This window comes from Rhinatrema bivittatum, chromosome 9 (assembly GCF_901001135.1).
Source record: "Rhinatrema bivittatum chromosome 9, aRhiBiv1.1, whole genome shotgun sequence".
Taxonomy (NCBI): domain Eukaryota; kingdom Metazoa; phylum Chordata; class Amphibia; order Gymnophiona; family Rhinatrematidae; genus Rhinatrema; species Rhinatrema bivittatum.
The window spans coordinates 103,897,480-103,911,600 of NC_042623.1; the positions used below are offsets into that span (position 1 = coordinate 103,897,480).

Genomic DNA, 14,121 nt, shown 5'->3' on the forward strand with positions numbered 1-14,121 from the left:
TCTGGAAGCCAAATTTAAGTTCTTATGTAGAAAGCTGAAATCCAGAACCTCCAGGGTAGCATTCTCTGAAATGCTTCCTGTTCCATGCGCTGGTCCCCAGAGACAGGCAAAGCTCCAGAGTCTCAATGCGTGGATGAGACAAATGGTGCAAGGAAGAGGGATTCAGTTTTGAAAGGATCTGGGGAACCTTTTGGGAAAGTGAGTCTTTTCCAAAGGGATGGGCTCCACTTTAACCAGGCTGGAACCTGCATGCTGGTGCTAATCTTTAAAAGGAGAATAGAGCAGCTTTTAAACTAAATCAAAAGGGAAAGCTGACAGTCGTTCAGCAGTGCATGGTTCAGAGGGGAGTTATCTTTGAAGAATAATATTGAAGTATTAGAGTTAGGGCATCCCATAAGAACATAAGAACATGCCATACTGGGTCAGACCAAGGGTCCATCAAGCCCAGCATCCTGTTTCTAACAGTGGCCAATCCAGGCCATAAGAACCTGGCAAGTACCCAAAAACTATTCCATGCTACTGTTGCTAGTAATAGAAGTGGCTATTTTCTAAGTCAACTTAATAGCAGGTAATGGACTTCTCCTCCAAGAACGTATCCAATCCTTTTTTAAACACAGCTACACTACCTGCACTAACCACATCCTCTGGCAACAAATTCCAGAGTTTAATTGTGTATTGAGTGAAAAATAACTTTCTCCGATTAGTTTTAAGTGTGCCACATGCTAACCTCATGGAGTGCCCCCTAGTCTTTCTATTATCTGAAAGAGTAAATAACTGATTCACATTAACCCGTTCTAGACCTCTCATGATTTTAAACACCTCTATCATATCCCCCCTCAACCGTCTCTTCCCCAAGCTAAAAAGTCCTAACCTCTTTAGTCTTTCCTCATAGGGGAGCTGTTCCATTCCCTTTATCATTTTGGTCGCCCTTCTCTGTACCTTCTCAATCGCAACTATATCTTTTTTTGAGATGTGGCAACCAGAATTGTACACAGTATTCAAGGTGCGGTGGAGCGATACAGAGGCATTATGACATTTTCCGTTTTGTTCACCATTCCCTTTCTAATAATTCCCAACATTCTTTTTTGACTTATGCAGCACACTGAACTGATGATTTCAATGTGTTACCCACTATGATGCCTAGATCTCTTTCTTGGGTGGTAGCTCCTAATATAGAACCTAACATTGTGTAACTATAGCATGGGTTATTTTTCCCTATATGCATCACCTTGCACTTATCCACATTAAATTTCATCTGCCATTTGGATGCCCAATTTTCCAGTCACAGAAGGTCTTCCTGCAATTTATCACAATCTGCTTGTGATTTACCTACTCTGAACAATTTTGTATCATTTACAAATTTGATTACCTCACTTGTCGTGAGACAAGGTTCCAATAATAAGAAAATTAGTCAAGTGCCTATAATTAGACTCACCTGAGCTAAACAAAATTCCAATTCATCCTTGTCAACTGAAAAGCAGAATGTTAATACAAACAAAAAAAAATGTGATGCCAGATGTCTAAGAAGTAAGATGGGAGAGGTAGAGTGTATAGCAGTGAATGATTAAATAGATTTAATTGGCATCTCAGAGACATGGCTGAAAGAGGATAACCAATGGAGTAGTGCTGTACCAGTATACAAATTATATCACAGTGATAAAGAGGAGTAACTTGGCGATGGGATGGTGCTTTTCTGTCCGGGATGGCATAGAGTCCCACAGGATAAAGACTAAATGCACAATCAAATCTTTATGGTTAGAAATACGTTGTATGTTGGGGAAGAATATAGCAATAGATGTATACTACCGTCCACCTAACTAAAATGATGAGCCTGACAGTGAAATGCTAAGAGAAATTAGGGAAGCTAACCAAACTGGTAGTGTAGTAAGAATGGGAGACTTCAATTAACCCAGTATTGACTGGATAAGTAAAATATCATGACATGCTAGAGAGAGAGAGTTCCGGGATGGAATAAATGACAGTTTTATTGAACAATTGGTTTAGAAACCGATGAGAGGGGGAACAATTTTAGATCTAATTCTCAGTGGAGCGCAGGATTAGGTGACAGAGGTAATGGTGTTGGGCCTGCTTGGCAATAGTGATCATAATATGATCAAATTTGAATTAATGACTGGAAGAGGGACAGTAAGTCAATCCATGGCTCTAGCACTAAATTTTCAAAAGAGAAACTTTACTTAAATGAGAAAAATAGTTAAAAAAAAAAAAAAAAGAAAAACCCAAAAACTGAAAGGTGCAGCAAAGGTTAAGAGTGTGCAACAGGAGTGGACATTGTTAAAAAAAAATACCATCTTAGAAGCGCAGTCCAGATGTATTCCACGCATTAAGAAGGGTGGAAGGAAGGTCAAACGATTGCCAGCATGGCCTAAAAGCGAAGTGAAAAAGGCTATTTTAGCCAAAAGAACTTCATTCAAATACTAGAAGAAGGATGTATCCGAAGAAAATAGGATAAAGCATAAGCATTGGCAAGTTAAATGTAAGACATTGATAAGACAGGCTAAGAGAGAATTTGAAAAGAAGTTTGTCATAGAGGCAAAAACTCATGAGAAAAGCTTTTTTTAAATATATCAAAAGCAGAGAGCCTGCAAGGAAGTCGTAGGACCATTAGATGTTTGAGGGGTTTATTGAAGAGGATTTTGAGGAGATACCTGTCCAAAGATGGTATTCAAGGTAGACAATTTAGATGAACTGAATCAAAATCATGATAAACTTGGAAGATGTGGTAGGCCAGATTGACAAACTGAAGAGTAGTAAATCACCTGGCCAAATGGTATACACCCTAGGGTTCTGAAAGAAATAAAAAATGAAATTTCAGACCTATTTCAATTAATTTGTAACCTATCATTAAAATCATCCATTGTACCTGAAGACTGGAAAGTGGCCAATATAACCCTAATATTTAAAAAGGGATCCAGGGGTGATCTGGGAAACTGTAGACCGGTGAGCTTGTCTTTAGTGCAGGGAAAAATCATGGAAACTCTTATATAGAATAAAATCACAAAACATTTAGATAGACATGGTTTGATGGGAAACAGCCAACATGGATTTACCAGTAGATGTGGTGTATTTGGATTTTCAGCAGGCATTCGACAAAGTCCTGCATGAGAGGCTTCTAAGAAATCTAAAAAGTCATGGGATAGGAGGCAATGTCCTTTTGTAGATTGCAAGCTGTTTAAAAGACAGGAAACAGAGAATAGGATTAAATGGTCATTTTCACAGTGGAAAAAGGTAAACAGTGGAATGCTTCAGGGATCTGTACTTAGACCGTTGCTTTTTAATATATTTATAAATGATCTGGAAAGCAGTAAGACAAGTGAGGTGATCAGATTTGCGGATGACACAAAATTATGCAAAGTAGTTACATCTCAAGCTGGTTGAGATAAATTTCAGGAGGTCCTTGCGAGACTGGAAGATTGGGCTTCCAAATGGCAGTTGAAATTTAATGTAGACAAGTGCCAGGTGATACATATAGGGAAATATAACCCTTGCTGCAGTTACAAAATGTTAGGTTCTGTCTTAGGAGTTACCAGCCAGGAAAGAGTTCTAGGTTTTATAGTGAATAATACATTGAAATCATTGGCTCGGTGTGCTGTCATGGTCAAAAAGGCCAACAGGATTTTAGGAATTATTAGGAAGGGAATGGCAAATAAAACAGTGGATGTTATAATGCCTCTGTACTGCTCCATGGTGAGACCGCACCTTGAATACTATGTCAATCCTGGTCGCTGCATCTCAAAAAATATATATTTGCACTGAAGAAAGTACAGAAATGGGCAACCAAATTGATAAGGGGCATGGAATAGCTCCCCTATGAGGAAATGCTAAAGAAGTTAGGATTGTTCAGTTTGGAGAAGAGATGACTGAGGGGGGATATAATAGAGGTCTACAAAAGCATAAACTGATTTGAACAGGTTAACGTAAATCAGTTATTAACTCTCTCAGATAATAGAAGGACTAGTGCCTTTAATGTTTAGGTACATGCCAGGTACTTGTGTCTTGGATTGTCCACTGTTGGAAACAGGATTCTGGGCTTGATGAATCTTTGATCTAACTAACCCAATATGGCTTATCTTATGTTCTTAGTTTATGGACTTCTTCTCCAGGAACTTATCCACATCTCCCCTATCTTGCCTTTCTTCCAGGGTATACATGTTTAGATCTTTGTCTATCCCCATAAGCTTTAGAACGAAGACCACTGATCATTTTATTAGCCATCCTCTGGACCGAATCCATCCTGTTTATATCCTTTTGAAGGTGCGGTCTCCAGAATTGTACCCAGTGTTTCAAGTGAGGTTTCACCAGGGACCTATGCAGGGATAGTATCACCACCCTTTTTCTACTGACCATTCCTCTCTATGCAGGCAGGCATCTTTCTGGCTTTTACCGTCGCTTTATCCACCTGTTTGTCCACCTTTATATCATCAGATACAATTACTCCTAGATCTCACTCTTCTTATGTGCTTAGAATTTCACCTCCAATACTGAAGATTTCCTTTGGGTTTTTGCACCCTAAGTGCATTATTCTGCAATTTTTAGCATTAAATCTTACCTGCCATACCTTAAACCATTCTTCAAGCTTCGCTAAATCCTTCCTCATGTTTTCCACATCTTCCTGGCTGTCTACCCAGTTACAGATTTTGGTATCATTGGAAAAAGACAAACCTTTCCAGATAATCCTTCCATTGTGTCATTCTTAAAAATGTTGAATTGAACCAGTTAAAGGACCAAACTCTGAGGTACACTACTAGTAATGTCTCCCTCCTCAGAGAACACTTCATTTACCTCTATCCTTTGTTGTCTTCCACTCAGCCAGTGTTCTAACCCAGTCAGTTATTCTATGTTGTTGTATACCAAGGGCGCTCAATTAATTTATAAATCTTCTGTGCGGAGCCGTGTCAAATGCCTTCCTGAAATCCAAGTACACTGTGTCTAGTGCTCCCCCTTGATCCTACTTTCTGGTCACCCAATCAAAAACATTGATCAGATTTACTTCTGGCAAAACCATGCTGCCTTCGATCTTGCAATCCATTGGATTAAAAAAATTTCACTATTGACTGTTTTAGCAGCGATTCTATTAGTTTGCTTTCCACAGAAGTCAGACTAACCAGTCTGTAATTCCCAGCCTCCTTCTTCCACATTTATAAATAGGAACCACATTCGCTCTTTTCCAGTCTTCCGGGATACTTCACACTCGAAAGAAGCATTGAAAAGGTCTGCCAGTGGAGCTGCCAGGACATTTCTAAGTTCCATTAATACCTTTGGATGTATCTCATCCAGCGCCATCACCTTATCTACTTTAAGTTTAGTTAGCTCTTCGTGAATTCACTTTTCCAAAAATCGATTGAAGCTTACCTCATTTCCAATCTTATTTGTGTTTGTTAATTCATAAGGATTTCTTAGTTATCTGAAACAATAGATTACTCTGTTATACAAATTTTAAGAAGTCATCTGTTTCAGCAATAAAATATTCCATTTATTATTGATGTTGATGTACTGAATTCAAATATGATCTAATAAAATGTCACCTGGAAAATTGTGAGAACAAACAGCTGAACTATATTATAATATGGTACAAAATGAAAGGACCATCATACTAAGCACTACTGGCATATGCACACCTTCACTGCTTTATATATAATCATCGGTCCAAAAGTTCTGTCATTTTTTTATTACTTTTTTATGCAAATAAAACATCACTTAACTTGAAAAAAAGATGTGTAGTGTTCCTCTTTGTTCTTGAAATGGCTAGTGTAACATGAGCCGGGAACTGCATGCACAGAGACGCGTGCGTGCTCCTTTAAAAATAGACCTCTTAATGTTGTAAAATTAACCTGTGCCATTACCTTTTAAGAAATCAGTCCAAAATACCCTGCGACCATATACCGTGAGCCAGTAGAGATAAAGAAATCCCCAGATACTTACCAGCCTAAACATCCAGGGCATAAAACTAAGGCTTATAGTTGTTGTGGACATAGGTATTCAATGTATACTAAAGCTACTCACAAGCTAATTTTGTGACATTACCACAGCAGACAGTTGCACCCCAACTCTCAAATGCATGCATACACACACAAGCAACCCAAGGAAACTCCCTCTCATACCCTCCAAGGAACCACCCCTTGTAAATAAACAAAAAACAACCCTGGTATGCCAAAGGCAATAAGTAAAAATGATGTATAGCCAAGCATATTAAAACAGCTGAATAAGCAAAGTAATTGTCATGATAAAACAGGTGCATCTTTTAAACCAGTCTGTCTTTAAATGCACCGAGATGCTTGACTCTGAGAAAAAATTTAGTAGGCTATCCATGTTAAGCGATAAATCTTAATAAATGAAATGAAATGAAATATGCAGTCATCATGCAGCAGAGTATACTCCCAAAAACTGAATGAGATACCATTTTCCTGCTATAATTTCAGCAGATTTGCATAAGGATAAAGCTTCATTGAGTATGTGCAATAGCATAACAACTTCCGCAGCAAATCTCCAGCATTTTCCTGCCACACAGAGAAAGCACACAATGTTCTACAGTTAACACATGCTGTTGTCTTTTTGTGAGAAAATGTCACATATTCCATACAGCTCAAATATTCCACTAGCATTGTTTTAACCAAACAAGGTGAACTCTGACACAAAAATTCATAAAGACTTAAAGAAACTGCCAGATAAAGAAACTTTATCTGATCATCACCTGGGAGCTATTCTCCTGTGACTTCACTCAAGGATCACATGTGCTTCAACTTTGTGGAGATGTTACATGACTGTTTCTTTGTACTCTGATCTTAACATGGTAAATCAAAGCTAATTTCACCCATTTTTTATGCAGAACTGTACATATTGGCGCCATCTCCTTCTGTAGCATGAGCACATGTGCCGAATACTCATTGAAGAGGAGAATCTTGTTACCATAGTATTCCAAGGAGCCCACCTTACAGTATGCCTGCATAATTTTTATTTTATGTGACCAATTCAGTATGCGAGCCACTACGGCCACGGCCTGTTCTCCAAATATCTCTGCCCACCAACACGATGTGCTCACTTGCAGCAGGGCTTACCTTTCAGTTTAACCAGGCCCAGTTCAGCCAACATCCAACACTCAATAAGTTCAGGTAACTCAGCATCTTTCACCAGTTCTGGAAGGGCTATTATTCATAGATACTTTTCCAACAACTCGTAGTCCTCGAGTCGTTGGAAAAGTTGTGTACTGTGGGCTTGAAGATCTCATAGTTGTTGGTCCACATGGTGTGCCCTGTCTTCCTGGGCTGATATGTTGTTCAGCCATTTCTAGCCTCTTAGTTTTGTTATTTATTCTTTCTTTAATTTCCTCCATTGAAACTTGTTACTTGATATATCTTTAATCCAGCGCAGCCTACACACTTTTCAAAATGTGTTGATGATCTCATCTGTAATGCAGGGCATCATTTTATCTTTAGCTTCTCCTGCTACCATGATGGGGTCTGCTATCTTTGAATTGTCATATGTGGCTTGAGAGATTTCAGTGCTCATAGCTGATGTCCCAAGAACCAGTTCAGAAAATAGCCTCATATACTGGCAATATTTGGATCTGTATACCATGGCAATACTGATGAGGAAAAAAGGTGATTCCATGGGGACTGCTGCTGGAGCTCAAATTCCTGTGACCAATTAACTAATAGCCATAACCAGAAGTCTGGGACTTTTTGTTTTCAGTTTTTATTTTATTTTTCCTGGTAATTTCTCAATGTTTATTATATGAAACAAAAATGGAAGAAAATCAGTGGGAAAAATTGTTTCCATTAATTTTTTTTCATATTTTTGTTACAATAAATACTAATAAATTCTCATAAAAAATAAAAATAGAATCTGAAAACAAATGTCCCTAAGCACAGCATACTATTTTGGCTTCTGCAGAGAAAATTGGAGGTTTGGCGTAGTGTACCACTCAATTGTCTACTGTCCAGATGACCATTATGCAGGATAAGATAGTCATTGTAAGATTTAAAATTTAAGGAACACTGCTAGATCTTTCAATTTGAGAGTACTACATTTTCCTGGTATATCAATCTCTCTAGTGGAACTGTTCAAGACTTATCTGTGAGATGTGTTGAAGACATCTAGGAACCTTCATTTTCAGTTTTTATTTTATTTTTCCTGTGAATTTCAATGTTATTACAAACAGTAGAAAAATGATTTTGTGATAACTCACAGAAGAAAAATAATTGAAAAAGTCATTTTTCTACTTTTTTTTTTTTTTTTTTTGCTACAACATTGAAATTCTTTAGTAAAATAAGATAAACTGAAAATGAAGGACCTAAAAATCTTCCAGAAGTAATACCTCTTATTACTAAGACCTTTTGGCCTCTTTCCTTCCTTCTGGGAAGGACTTAGAAATTAAGGGAAAGAGTCTGGACAAAGTGAATCAGTCTATAGATAGTCTGGATATGTCTGTGGTGCTGGAGAGATAAGAAGTGGATGAGGCTCATAAAGCTGCACTTTTGGTGACTTTTCTGTTGTTTTGGGATCAGGATTCAATTTTTTGTTTATATTTCCAGAATTCACAGGCTATGTTTATCGAACAAAAAGTATGGATGTTTCCTGAACTGTGTACAGTTACATAGGACCGAAGGAGGAAATTTCTTGCTAGGCACTGGGAGTCAGTTGCCCTTGGTACAAGTTTTTACTTCATTTCTCATGTAAATTTATTTCTCCTAGAACAAGCAGAATGGAAGTCCTCACACATGGATTCATCTGATGGAGCCCGGCATGGAAAACACTGTGCCCAGCATGCCACTATCCATGCATCCACGTGGGGGCCCGCTTCAATCTCTTCTTTTCCACGGAGCAGTTGTTGAGCTCATGCTCTATTTTTCTTTGGAAAATTTTTTTCCTGCGCCGGGTCCCTCTCCATCTCTCCATCTCTCCTAGCTTTAGTGGTGGTGTGGTAAGATTTTACCTTCTGTGCGGTAGATTCTTGGTAGCGTCATCCGTCAGTGCCCGCCAGTCATCGACCTTTTGTCTGCCATTTTTTCATCATGGCGTCGGGTTTTCATCGATGCTCCCAGTGCCCTCGGACTCTATCCTTTACGATTCTGCACAAGGTGTGTATTCTTTGCCTGGGGGCATTGCACGATGTTCAGAGCTGTCGTTTTTGTGACCAGATGGACCTCCAAGGTCTGCCGCACCCACCTGCACAGATGGAGAAGCTCTTCGGGTCCAGAAAGTCTGAACCCTCAAAACAGGCATCGGGAGCATCAATGCTGAAGGGACGACGGGAACCTCTGATAGAGAGGGGGTCCGGAGATCAGCTTTCATCAGCCTCCTCTCGCACGAGGACTTCTGGATCGTCTTCACTCTCGGCGGAGGGGAAAGACCAGGCCAAGCACCTTGGGAAGCCCCAGAAACATCACCACCAGTCTCCGTCTTTGCACGGTGCTGGGCTCGGGTTGGCACTGTGTTCTGCTGTGATGCCCCAAAGCAACCCTGCAGCAAGGAGGTATCGCCCTCCATTGATGCCGGTGGTCCGATTCCAGTGCTGCGTTCCGATTCCCTTCGGGAGCCTGAGGAGAGATCTGGAAGTGCCTGAGGAGGAGCTTGAACACAGGGTGCAATTGGGTTGTTCAAGCCCTGCAGAGCATTGAGCTGCTGGCCCCACCGATGCCTCCATCAATGCCAGAGCCTCCGCCCTCGATGCTGGCACCGCTGCTGGAGCGCATCGATGTTCTGCTCGGAATTCTTCCCGTGCAGCCAATGCTGGTGGCCAGGATGCCATCAATGCCCCAGCAGCCATTGGTGCCGCCTCCTCATGATGCTATCCCCATTGTGGGGTCCTCTGAGGCGGAGGGGCCTTCGAAGCCGGAGTGACCGTTGAGGCCCTTAGTTCCATAGCTATCATTGCCTGGTCCAGCTCCGTGGCCTTCAAGGCCTTTGGTGCCTGGGAAGGGCCCCCCCCCCCAACGGGCATCTCTGGGTGATCTTAGCAATGATGATGCCCCTTATGACCCGTGGGGGGATGATATCTCCGAGTCATCTTCTTATGACTCTTTTGACTTTCCCTTGGACCTGTGTCCTCCAGAGGAGTGGCACCAGCCCCCACCTGAGGACTTAACCTTTGCTGGTTACGTGCAGGCCATGGCTGAATCCATTCCATTCCAACTTCTTTCGGAGGAGGATGCCAGACACAAGATGCTGGAGTTTCTCTAGTTTGTAGATGCCCCAAAAGAGGTGGTGACAGTTCCCGTGCATGAGACTTTCAAGGAGTTGCTCCTTCGAATTTGGGAATTCCCCATCTTCGTGCCTCCGGTGAATAGGAAGGCCGATGCAGTGTACTTAGTCCAGATTGCTGCAGGCTTTGAGAAGCATCAGCTCCCACACCAATATGTTGTGATGGAGTACACCTTAAGTGGGCTAAGCGCTCTCATACCCATGCCTCCACTCCTCTGGGATGGGAACACAGGGTGCCAGATGCGACGGGTAGGAAGGTGTGTCAGGGCACCATGTTGATTGCCCGGATCACCTCCTACCGGCTTTATATGACACAGTATTCTTGGAACCTCTAGAAGATCCAGGTGCTGACTGAGCGCCGCCTCAGCAGCAGCAGGACTCTTTTTCAACAGTTGTCCAGCTGGGTCTGGAATGCGGCAAGCATGAGGTGCTTTCCACTTATGATGTTTTTTAAACGGCGGCAAGGGTGGCAGCCGCAGGGATTGGTGCTCGCGGGATGGCCTGGCTTCGGGCCTCAGATCTCTGCCCAGAGGTACAGGAGAGGTTCGCAGACCTGCCCTGTACTGGCAACAGCCTCTTTGGTGACAAGGTGAGGGATACTGTGGTTCTGTTAAAGGAACATAAGAACATGCCATACTGGGTAAGACCAAGGGTCCATCAAGCCCAGCATCCTGTTTCCAACAGTGGCCAATCCAGGCCATAAGAACCTGGCAAGAACCCAAAAACTAAGTCTATTCCATGTTACTGTTGCTAGTAATAGCAGTGGCTATTTTCTAAGTCAACTTAATTAATAGCAGGTAACGGACTTCTCCTCCAAGAACTTATCCAATCCTTTTTTAAACACAGCTATACTAACTGCACTAACCACATCCTCTGGTAACAAATTCCAGAGTGCATTGAGTGAAAAAGAACTTTCTCCGATTAGTTTTAAATGTGCCACATGCTAACTTCATGGAGTGCCCCCTAGTCTTTCTATTATCTGAAAGAGTAAATAACCAATTCACATCTACCCGTTCTAGACCTCTCATGATTTTAAACACCTCTATCATATCCCCCTCAGCCGTCTCTTCTCCAAGTTGAAAAGTCCTAACCTCTTTAGTCTTTCCTCATAGGGGAGCTTTCCATTCCCCTTATCATTTTGGTCGCCCTTCTCTGTACCTTCTCCATCGCAATTATATCTTTTTTGAGATGCGGCGACCAGAATTGTACACAGTATTCAAGGTGCGGTCTCACCATGGACAGAGGCATTATGACATTTTCTGTTTTATTCACCATTCCCTTTCTAATATTTCCCAACATTCTGTTTGCTTTTTTGACTTCCACAGCACACAGAACCGATGATTTCAATGTGTTATCCACTATGGCGCCTAGATCTTTCTTGGATGGGAGCACCTAATATGGAACCTAACATTGTGTAACTATAGCATGGGTTATTTTTCCCTCTATGCATCACCTTGCACTTATCCACATTAAATTTCATCTGCCATTTTGATGCCCAATTTTCCAGTCTCACAAGGTCTTCCTGCAATTTATCACAATCTGCTTGCGATTTAACTACTCTGAACAATTTTGTATCATCTGCAAATTTGATTATCTCACTTGTCATATTTCTTTCCAGATCATTTATAAATATATTGAAAAGTTAGGGTCCCCATACATATCCCTAAGGCACTCCACTGCCCACTCCCTTCCACTGAGAAAATTGTCCATTTAATCCTACTCTCTGTTTCCTTTCTTTTAGCCAGTTTGCAATCCACGAAAGGACATCGCCACCTATCCCATGACTTTTTACTTTTCCTAGAAGCCTCTCATGAGGAACTTTGTCAAACGCCTTCTGAAAATCCAAGTATACTACATCTACCGGTTCACCTTTATCCACACATGTTTATTAACTCCTTCAAAAAGTGAAGCAGTTTTGTGAGGCAAGACTAGCCTTGGGTAAAGCCATGCTGACTTTGTTCCATTAAACCACGTCTTTCTATATGTTCTGTGATTTTTTATTTTTTTTTTGAAATTTTTTATTTACAACAGAACTTCAAAAGAAGAACATTCAACAGCACCGACTTTGTAAACATATCCCATTTCACAATTGTTTGGTAATTATGCGCTCTACACATTCAAATTTAACAAATTTGTATACCCAGTCATAATAAACTGAACTTGAAAAATCATCAAGTGTTCCGTGTTTCTTTGAACATCTCCCCTTTTTTCCCTACCCTCCTCCCCTACCCCTCCCACCCCCTTTCCCATATTACGCTGCCCCAACCAGGCTCAAAAAAGAAGAAAGGTCATTGCTGGTTATTTTTCCAAACTCGATACGGTTCCCATATGGCATTGAATTTATTGACTCGGTCATGCGTCACAGCAGTGAGATATTCCAACTGGTATACTCTATCCAATCTTGATAAGACATGTGCAAAGGTGGGTACTATATCACCCTTCCATTTAAATGCAATTTCGCACCTTGTAGCTATGAAAATGTGAATTGCCAATCTCCTCTGTTTTTCACCCCCTGTTCCCCCAAGCAGCCCTAGCAGACATCCCTTTGGATCAAGCGGGACAACTACCCCCAAGATGTCTGATGTGAACCGGGTCACTTCGGCCCACAAACCCTGTACCTGGTTGCACGACCACTACATATGAAAAAATGTACCCTTCTCCCCACACTGGCGCCAGCATCGATCACTCAACTGGGGTTGTATGCAGTGTAATCTTTCCGGGGCCATATACCACCTGTACATTAGTTTATATCCGTTCTCTTTAATAGTAGCAGATATAGAGCCCCGTCCCATAATCCATATGACATTGATCCCATTCTGAGTCCGAAAGAGATTCCCCAAGATCTCTTTCCCACCTGATCTGATACCCCATCTTAACCTTAGGGCCACTATTAATAAGCATATATAGTCGAGAAATAGGCTTGGATACCGGCCTAGACTGTGCACAAAGCGATTCATATAGAGATTTGCCCTTGGTCAAAGCACCAGGTGCCCCTTCTGATCGAAGAAAGTGTATGATTTGCCGATAGGCATACATATCTCTGGGTGATAATGCATATGTATCTTGCAAGTCTACGGCTGGGACCAGCCGAGATCCATGGAAAAATTGACCTGGCGTAGTGACCCCCAATTGCCGCCACCTCCGGACAAAAACCGGGTCCTGCCCTGGTGAGAATCGAGGGTGCATTAGAAAGGTTGTTAGCGGGTATATACTCTTATCTCCCACCATACGCCCCCTCCATTTCCCCCAGTGCCGTAATACAGCCTGTGTGAATGGTGTGAGTGACTTGAATGTGCCCCTTCCCATATCTCGGCACCACACCCGAGCGGCTAAGGATATGGGCTCCGATCCCGCCTGCGCTATGGCCACCCATGGTTTGGGACTGCCTTTGAAATGCCAGCTAATAACCACTCCCAGCATGATGGCTGAGTAATACCACTGGAGATTAGGTATATTGAGGCCTCCTCGTGCCTTATCCTTATATAAAATGTGACGTGAGACCCGGGGGGGTTTTCCTCTTCCAAATAAACTGAAAGATTTTCCGTTGCCATATTCTCATAGCTCCTTCCGGAATCGCTACAGGTAACGTTTAGAACAAATAGCAAAATCGTGGCAGGACATTCATCTTAATAGCTGCCACCCTCCCAAACCACGTTATGTCCGTCCTGTCCCATCTGGCTAGGTCTTGTTGTATGCGGAGCATTAAGGAGTCATAGTTTAAACTATATAAATCAGCCAGGTGCGTCCCTATTTTGACTCCCAAGTATTTTATGTCCTCTCTAGCCAGTCGGAAAGGCAACGTCCTCCCCAGCGCTGCGTATTGGTCAAGAGGCAGCGAGACGTTTAACAATTCAGATTTGTCAGCGTTAACTTTAAAACCAGACAACCTGCCAAATGTACGCA

General features: G+C 41.8%; 1 protein-coding gene across 7 annotated transcripts in view; it reads left to right on the plus strand.

The window, feature by feature from the left end:
* Nucleotides 1-14,121, plus strand: part of PNPLA8 (patatin like phospholipase domain containing 8) — a 273,297-nt gene that overhangs the window by 225,756 nt on the left and 33,420 nt on the right. The window contains exon 11 of one of the 7 annotated variants that reach the window (XR_003858530.1): nt 6,845-6,952. The exons of the other annotated variants lie outside the window; for them this stretch is intronic. The gene's annotated coding sequence lies outside the window, so the exon portion shown is untranslated. The remainder of the gene's footprint in view (nt 1-6,844; nt 6,953-14,121) is intronic. 7 annotated transcript variants of the gene reach the window in all.